Genomic DNA, 6,816 nt, shown 5'->3' with positions numbered 1-6,816 from the left:
ATAAAGAGTAGTTGATTTAATCATTGTGACGTCACCCGCTAGTGTTTCATATAAATTTCATAGTAGCAAAATCGTTTTGACAGTTCAAAAAAATAAACTGATTTGACTAGTAAATACCCTATTGATGTGATCCGCACGCTACCCAGGTTTGACCGAGTTTGCACTATGCGGTACCTATACAATTAATACAGGATATTTTTTATAAAAAAATATGACGTCTAAAGTGGCACCTCCACATTTTGTCGCTGCAAATAGCAAGCTTATTGCGGTGTCCAGACGGGATGATCAAATCGACCGATTTGATCAGAAATGAAATTGGCGTCTTTCTCCAATTTACGATTTATGGTGATATTTGAGCCTTCTAAGTTGAAAAAAATGCTCCAATACGAAAATACTAGCGTCACAAATTGGTATTCTTGCGTCCGCATCCCATGTTATCTGTAATATCGGTCATAATCGGCGGTTGAATTCGGCGACCCAAATTGGCGTTTGCGCCCGACGTCCTGATTTGATCGGATAATTTAATCAGATTGGCGAAAAATTGTCGCGTCTGGACTTATGTGTCCGCGGCCGGTAAAACGTCCCACTATGTCGCTTGCCATAAAGACGCCTTGACAGGTTATTCGTATACAAATACAAGCAAATCACGTCCTTATGGTGACAAAGTGGGACCTTTGACTAGACTTCGATTCGACACATACGAGTATGTACTACGTTAAGAGTATAAAATGTCCACTGTTATTATGGTAAGCGTAAGGTCAATATCGTCAGGTGACAAGCAAGTCACTAATTACTAAGAAATATTTAAACAAAAATCAACCTTATTTTCGTACTAATATGGTTCACTATGGCTATGAACTTGTGGTGGTACTTAGTGAGTTTTGCTTGTCACCTGCATTGACATATATATCTAGGGACTGGCTTTACGGGCAATAATAATGAGGCATGACAGGGGCCAGTACAGCGGTCTGAAATCGCTACAACGCGATTGGTTGATGAGTTCGCATCACGCGCGCGATTGGTTGACGAGTTCGCATTACGCGCGCTATTGGTCGCAACTAGTTGCGTTAGACTGCACAATTGGCTGGAATTCGTGGGTAGCACCGCTGAACTAGTACGATGTTTAGTGCCCCATTAGCCCGTCCTTAGATATTATACGTCAATGGTCACCTGACGATATGGCCAAATAAATCCATCATTGGAGCAATTCCGTACACGAGCGCGTTTTTTTTTCAAACAATATTAAGCAGTGATTGCTTTTAGTTACTTACAGCAATCAAAAACACATGGGCTTCTTTCCTACGCTTGAAAAAAAAAAGAAATATACGCTCGTGTGCGTAATTGCTCCTATGACGTAGTGAAATAATCCGTTTCCATCGTATTTTCTCGGAAACTTTCGTGTTTGCTGTTAGTTCAGTCAGCTACAGTAGGTACTTTTTGTACTGGATATAATACGATATCAGATATGAAAGGATTATTTTAGGTTACTGTTAGGAAAAGTTGTATGGTTCTTAGTCAATAAAAACTAGGCAAGTAAATCATTGTTTTTTATTTATATTACTTTCTTTCTGTCTTATGTACACTAGAACTATATACACAAATTAGGTCCATGTTGCACCACTTCAAAACTTTTACAAGCTCTGAACATCATTATATAATTAATTAAAATCGTTTACATTAAGAGCATTGGAATTTACATTCTTGTACGTATTAATAGATAAATAACTTACGTACAGTTTAACATATTTTACAGTACATATGGTGCTACTTTACCGCCCTTGTGAGGTAACTAGCACAATACGTGAATTTGTCGAAAATTTAAAGATACACGTGCGAAAAGGTAATTCGCAACTCGTGTCAAGTTAAAACACTCCCTTCGGTCGTGTTTCAATTTATCGCCACAAAATGGGTGAATCAACTTTTAGAACACTGATTTCGTGTTCCTAGACTCCCTAGCAAAGAAAAATCGATTTTCAAAAACCTTGTTGATTTTTACACTTTTTTGTTTACGCGGGCATTATTAGATAACTAAATATTTAATTACCACAATAAATTAACAACTTCATCAGATAAAAGTTACATTTTGTAGGGTAACGCAGTAGAAAAAGGCAAAAATGTCGTGTCCCTGATTTTTGTATGGGAGATAAATTTTTTTCTCCTGCGTTACCGTACAAAATGTAACTTTTATCTAATCAAGTTGATAATTTTAATGTGTTTAATTACTTATGGATCTAATAATGCCCGTGTAAACAAAAAAGTAGAAATATCGACATGGTTTTTGAAAAATCAATTTTTTCTTTGGTAGGGAGTCTAGGCTAGGGACACGAAATTAAGTGTTCTAAAAGTTGATTCACCCAAATACAAATGCTTTATTCGTCGATCATTGGTGTACACAACAATTTCCTACTTTTCGCACTTGTATCGTAATGTACTAATATATTCCATATATATAGTATATTATTACACACCTAGGGCAGTAAACTAAGAAACGTCTCAGGTCACATTCAATTGTCGGCCGAGGCGAAGCAGAGGTCGACAAACGTGTGGACTGAGGCTTTCGTATTTACTACCCGAGGTTTGACTATTTTTCTGTGCCACGGAGCCGGAAAGCGGCAACTTCGTTTAGAGCAGCGGGCCGAAAGTTGACGCTTTCCGCACGGAGAACAGAAAAATAATAATATCCACATGATAATTTGAAGATATTTGCAGACAGATAATTAATCGGTAACTGATGTAGTGGAACTATAAAGTAAGATTTTTACAGTACATATGGTGCTACTTTACCTCCCGAGTGCGGTAAATACCACAATACGTGCCTGTGTCGAAGATTTAAAGCAGCGGTCGGCAACCCGCGGCCCGCGGGCCGCATGCGGCCCGTGAACCTGTCACTTGCGGCCCGCGAGCCTCTTTGGCTATTTTGTATGTAATATTCACAAACGACAATGTCTAGTCTAGTCATAAATATTAACAAAGTGCGGCCCGCGTCAACTTCGTTACCTACTATGTGGCCCTTGGCTGCTAAAAGGTTGCCGACCGCTGATTTAAAGGGCCATATGTACTGTAAAACATTGTACAATACACGTGCGAAAAGGTAATTTGCAACTCGTGTAGATTTAAAACACTCTTCGGTCGTGTTTAAATGTATCGCCACTCGTTGCGAATTTCCTACTTTTCACACTTGTATCGTAATGTACTATGTATTACATCCCAGATACTAAAAACTACCTCTCACATGCTATTTCATACAAAATGTATGAAGAGTCAAAAACCCTTGGGATTTAGAGATTTCTAAAAAGTGCTGGGGTTTCAGAGGTTTTCAGAATATAATTATTCTTTTACAGATTTCGTACACCAAAAAGCACAAATTTACACGAAGGAAATATATACTTAAAAATATAAATCAACATTCAACTTAAAATATTTTTTGTGAAACAATACATACCTAAATTTGTAAATAAATTTGAGCTCATACATAATTTCACTTTTTTCAGATCATATCAGATCGATAGAAGGATAATCTCATATACATTCGGCCAACATAGTGGCGTGTCCTGTCACTGCCAACGTGGTGCCACAATATTCCAACAGATGGCGTTAGCACGTTCTACATCGCGCTTAAGCTTTGGATTCCTCCGAAAACGGTGCCGTAATATGACGGCCGCTATATAGCGTTGACTGACGTCACTAGAACGTTGTCTATGTAAACAAGATGGCGCGGTTTCCTAGACGGCGTTACGTTACGTTGATTGTCAACGTAACGTAAGATGACGGCCGTCATGACGGTGTCGATAGTTTCGTGAACGTTTTATTAAATAGCGGTGACGCCATTTTGAATAAATGACACGAGATTTGAATAAATGATTCCGTACTACGATTATTTTCCTCTTCTGATGATATTTCATCCTCCAAGTAAATTATAGATGATCAAGCAAATCTTGTCAGTAGGAAAAGGCGCGAAATTCAAATTTTCTATGGGACGTTATCCCATCGCGCCTACATTTTTCAAATTTGCCGCTTTGACCTTGGTGGCTGACGGTGTGTTATGACGCCGTGGTACTTTCCACATGTCGCCACCGTAAAGACGGCCGTCTTTTGCGGCCGCTATATGACGGCCGTCATATGACGGCACCGCTTTCGGAGGAATCCAAAGCTTTACGGAGTTCCGAATGTCAGTTACTATAAATAAAACTCCTGATGAACTCTCAATGGACTTCGGTCCCTAGGAACAAGCACGGTCGCATTTTTATCACCTGTCACCATGCCTGTCACGTTCTAACAAGTAAGTGCGAAAGTGACAGGCATAGTGCCAGGCGATAAAAATGGAACTGTTGGCGATCTCTCTACCTTCATTCCTACAATATAAAGTATAACTCGGCCATAGAGTCCGTCTAAGGGTGGTATTTGACCTATCCAATTTCTTTGTCCAATGTCATTGCGTCTCACTCACTCATTGAGCAAAATGTGAGACGCAATACACATTGGACGATGAAATTGGTCAGGTGGAATACCACCCTAAGGTAACTTTGCACCTACTTGAAGAGTACAAAGTGAGGGAGTGTCACAAACGTCACATTTTCATTAATAAAATACACTGATGGCATGGCCACACTTTGTCATTGCCAAAAGTGCCAAGTCGCATAGCGTACTCTGACTATAACCAAAGGAGAATATAGTGTATAGAGAGTTATTGTCATGGTAAATTAGGTAGCTACAGTAAATCTACTGCCATCTTTCGACAGAAGATTAAAACTTTTAGAACGATATTTGACTCTGATCCTTATTCTTTCATTGATGTGTAAATTTTTAAATATTGAAATTAACGCCATCTAGCCGACAGTAGGCCAAAGGTTATGGCGCCATCCCTCGAAAAAAATGAACTATACCTTTGGCCTATTGTCGAGTAGATGGCGTTAATTTCAATATTTAATAAATTAACACATATCAGTGAAAGAACAAGGATCAAAGTCAAACGGCGTTCTAAAAGTTTTAATCTTCTGTCGAAAGATGGCAGTAAATTTACTGTCACTAATATTTACTACATAATTTACTTGGACAATCCGCATCTATTTCAAATTCTCTTTGCTATAACTAAGATTCACAATACCTTACTTCATAAGTTTATACAATACAATTGTGCAACATATACATAGTATTAAAATCACTTTTTTCTACTCCAGCACTTAAATGTGTCAATTAAATGACTGACAGTGATATCTAAAGCAATGTCATTTGAATGCTTTGTCTATAGGCTCATAAGATGACTGCTAGCAGTCATCTTATGAGTATAATACAACTGCTTTATTTTTTTTAAAGATACAAGTTCCGATCATCTTGATTGAAAGAGATATGTTTTCATTTACAATAATAACTCTTTTTTTTTTTTAAATAATAACTCAATTTTTTTTAAATAATAACTCTTTTTTTTAATAATAACTCTTTTTTTTTAATAATAACTTTTTTTTAATAATTTTTTTTGCTGCAGCTGTCATAGAAAAAGTAATGTATGCAACAGCTCATAATTGGTTCTTAAAATTCTCGGGTCTTTTTTTACAAAACTCGACTACGTCTCGTTTTGTAACTTCGACCCTTGAATTTTAAGAACCCTTATTATATCACTGTTGCATAAACTACTATTTCAACATTATATTTAGTGAAAAATACTAAAACTTGAACATCTATACAATCTGGGGTTTTCTCACATTTTTTTTTTTTGCATTAGAAAGAAGGTAAGCGATCTTAACACGTATTTTTATTAACCTTTTCGACGCCGTGTCAAACACAAAAGCTGTCACGCTGACGCCACGTCACCGAAGTGTCAAAACTGAAATTGAACTTTATGCATATGCACGTAGGTCTATGTTGCTCTGTGGTCTGTGACCGATTAATCGGTCTTTGGCGTTGAACCTACGGTGCGGATATATCGGTCATTGGCGTCCAACAGGTTAAAAATCACCATTGATAAACAAGTCCTAGCAAATATGTTAGAATTATAAATCACATACGATATTTTACATTCTTTTGCTTTCATAAGTAATATAAACGAATTTTTTAAAGCATTTTTCAATATTTTTTAATAAAGACTTTAAAATTCAAGATTGTTTACCTTCTTTCTAATTAAAAAAAAACTAACTGTAGTAACGAAAAACAAGTTCATTACAGTACATCACTACATAATATAAAACAAAGTCGCTTCCCGCTGTCTGTCTGTCCCTATGTATGCTTAGATCTTTACTCTGCGCAACGGATTTTGATGCGTTTATTTTTTAAATAGATAGAGTGATTCAAGAGGAAGGTTTATGTATAATTTGTTAATCCGTGCGAAACCGGGGCGGGTCGCTTGTTTCATTAAAAAGAGAAAGTTTAATACGATCATATTTCTGTTTTTAATACAGTCTTATTGAAATCAAATAATGAAATTTGAAAGTTTCATATAATGAAAACTAGGTTACGTCCAAATTGCGTTAAAAATCATTGCTACACCGAGTCTACATTTCATTTATATTTTTAAATTTTGTACGCATGTCACCAAAGTAACGCCAAAAAATCGTAACATCTTTCAGACCAGCTATCATGGTCGCATTTTTATCACCTGTCATGCTATGCGTCACTTTCGCACTTACATATTTGTTAGAACTTGACAGCTATGGTGACAAATGGTAAAGAGCCGGCCATCTTAGCCCTACAGGTCGACAAAGAAACTATCCGCTTTCATAATTTTTGGTCACATATTGATTTGACTCTTAACCAGTTTATAAATGCTTAGAATATGTACAAAGGAAACTATGGCAAGCAAATAAGATCTATGGAATTCCTAGA

Source organism: Cydia amplana, chromosome 13 (genome assembly GCF_948474715.1).
Source record: "Cydia amplana chromosome 13, ilCydAmpl1.1, whole genome shotgun sequence".
Classification (NCBI taxonomy): domain Eukaryota; kingdom Metazoa; phylum Arthropoda; class Insecta; order Lepidoptera; family Tortricidae; genus Cydia; species Cydia amplana.
This window is presented reverse-complemented; position numbering follows the sequence as displayed.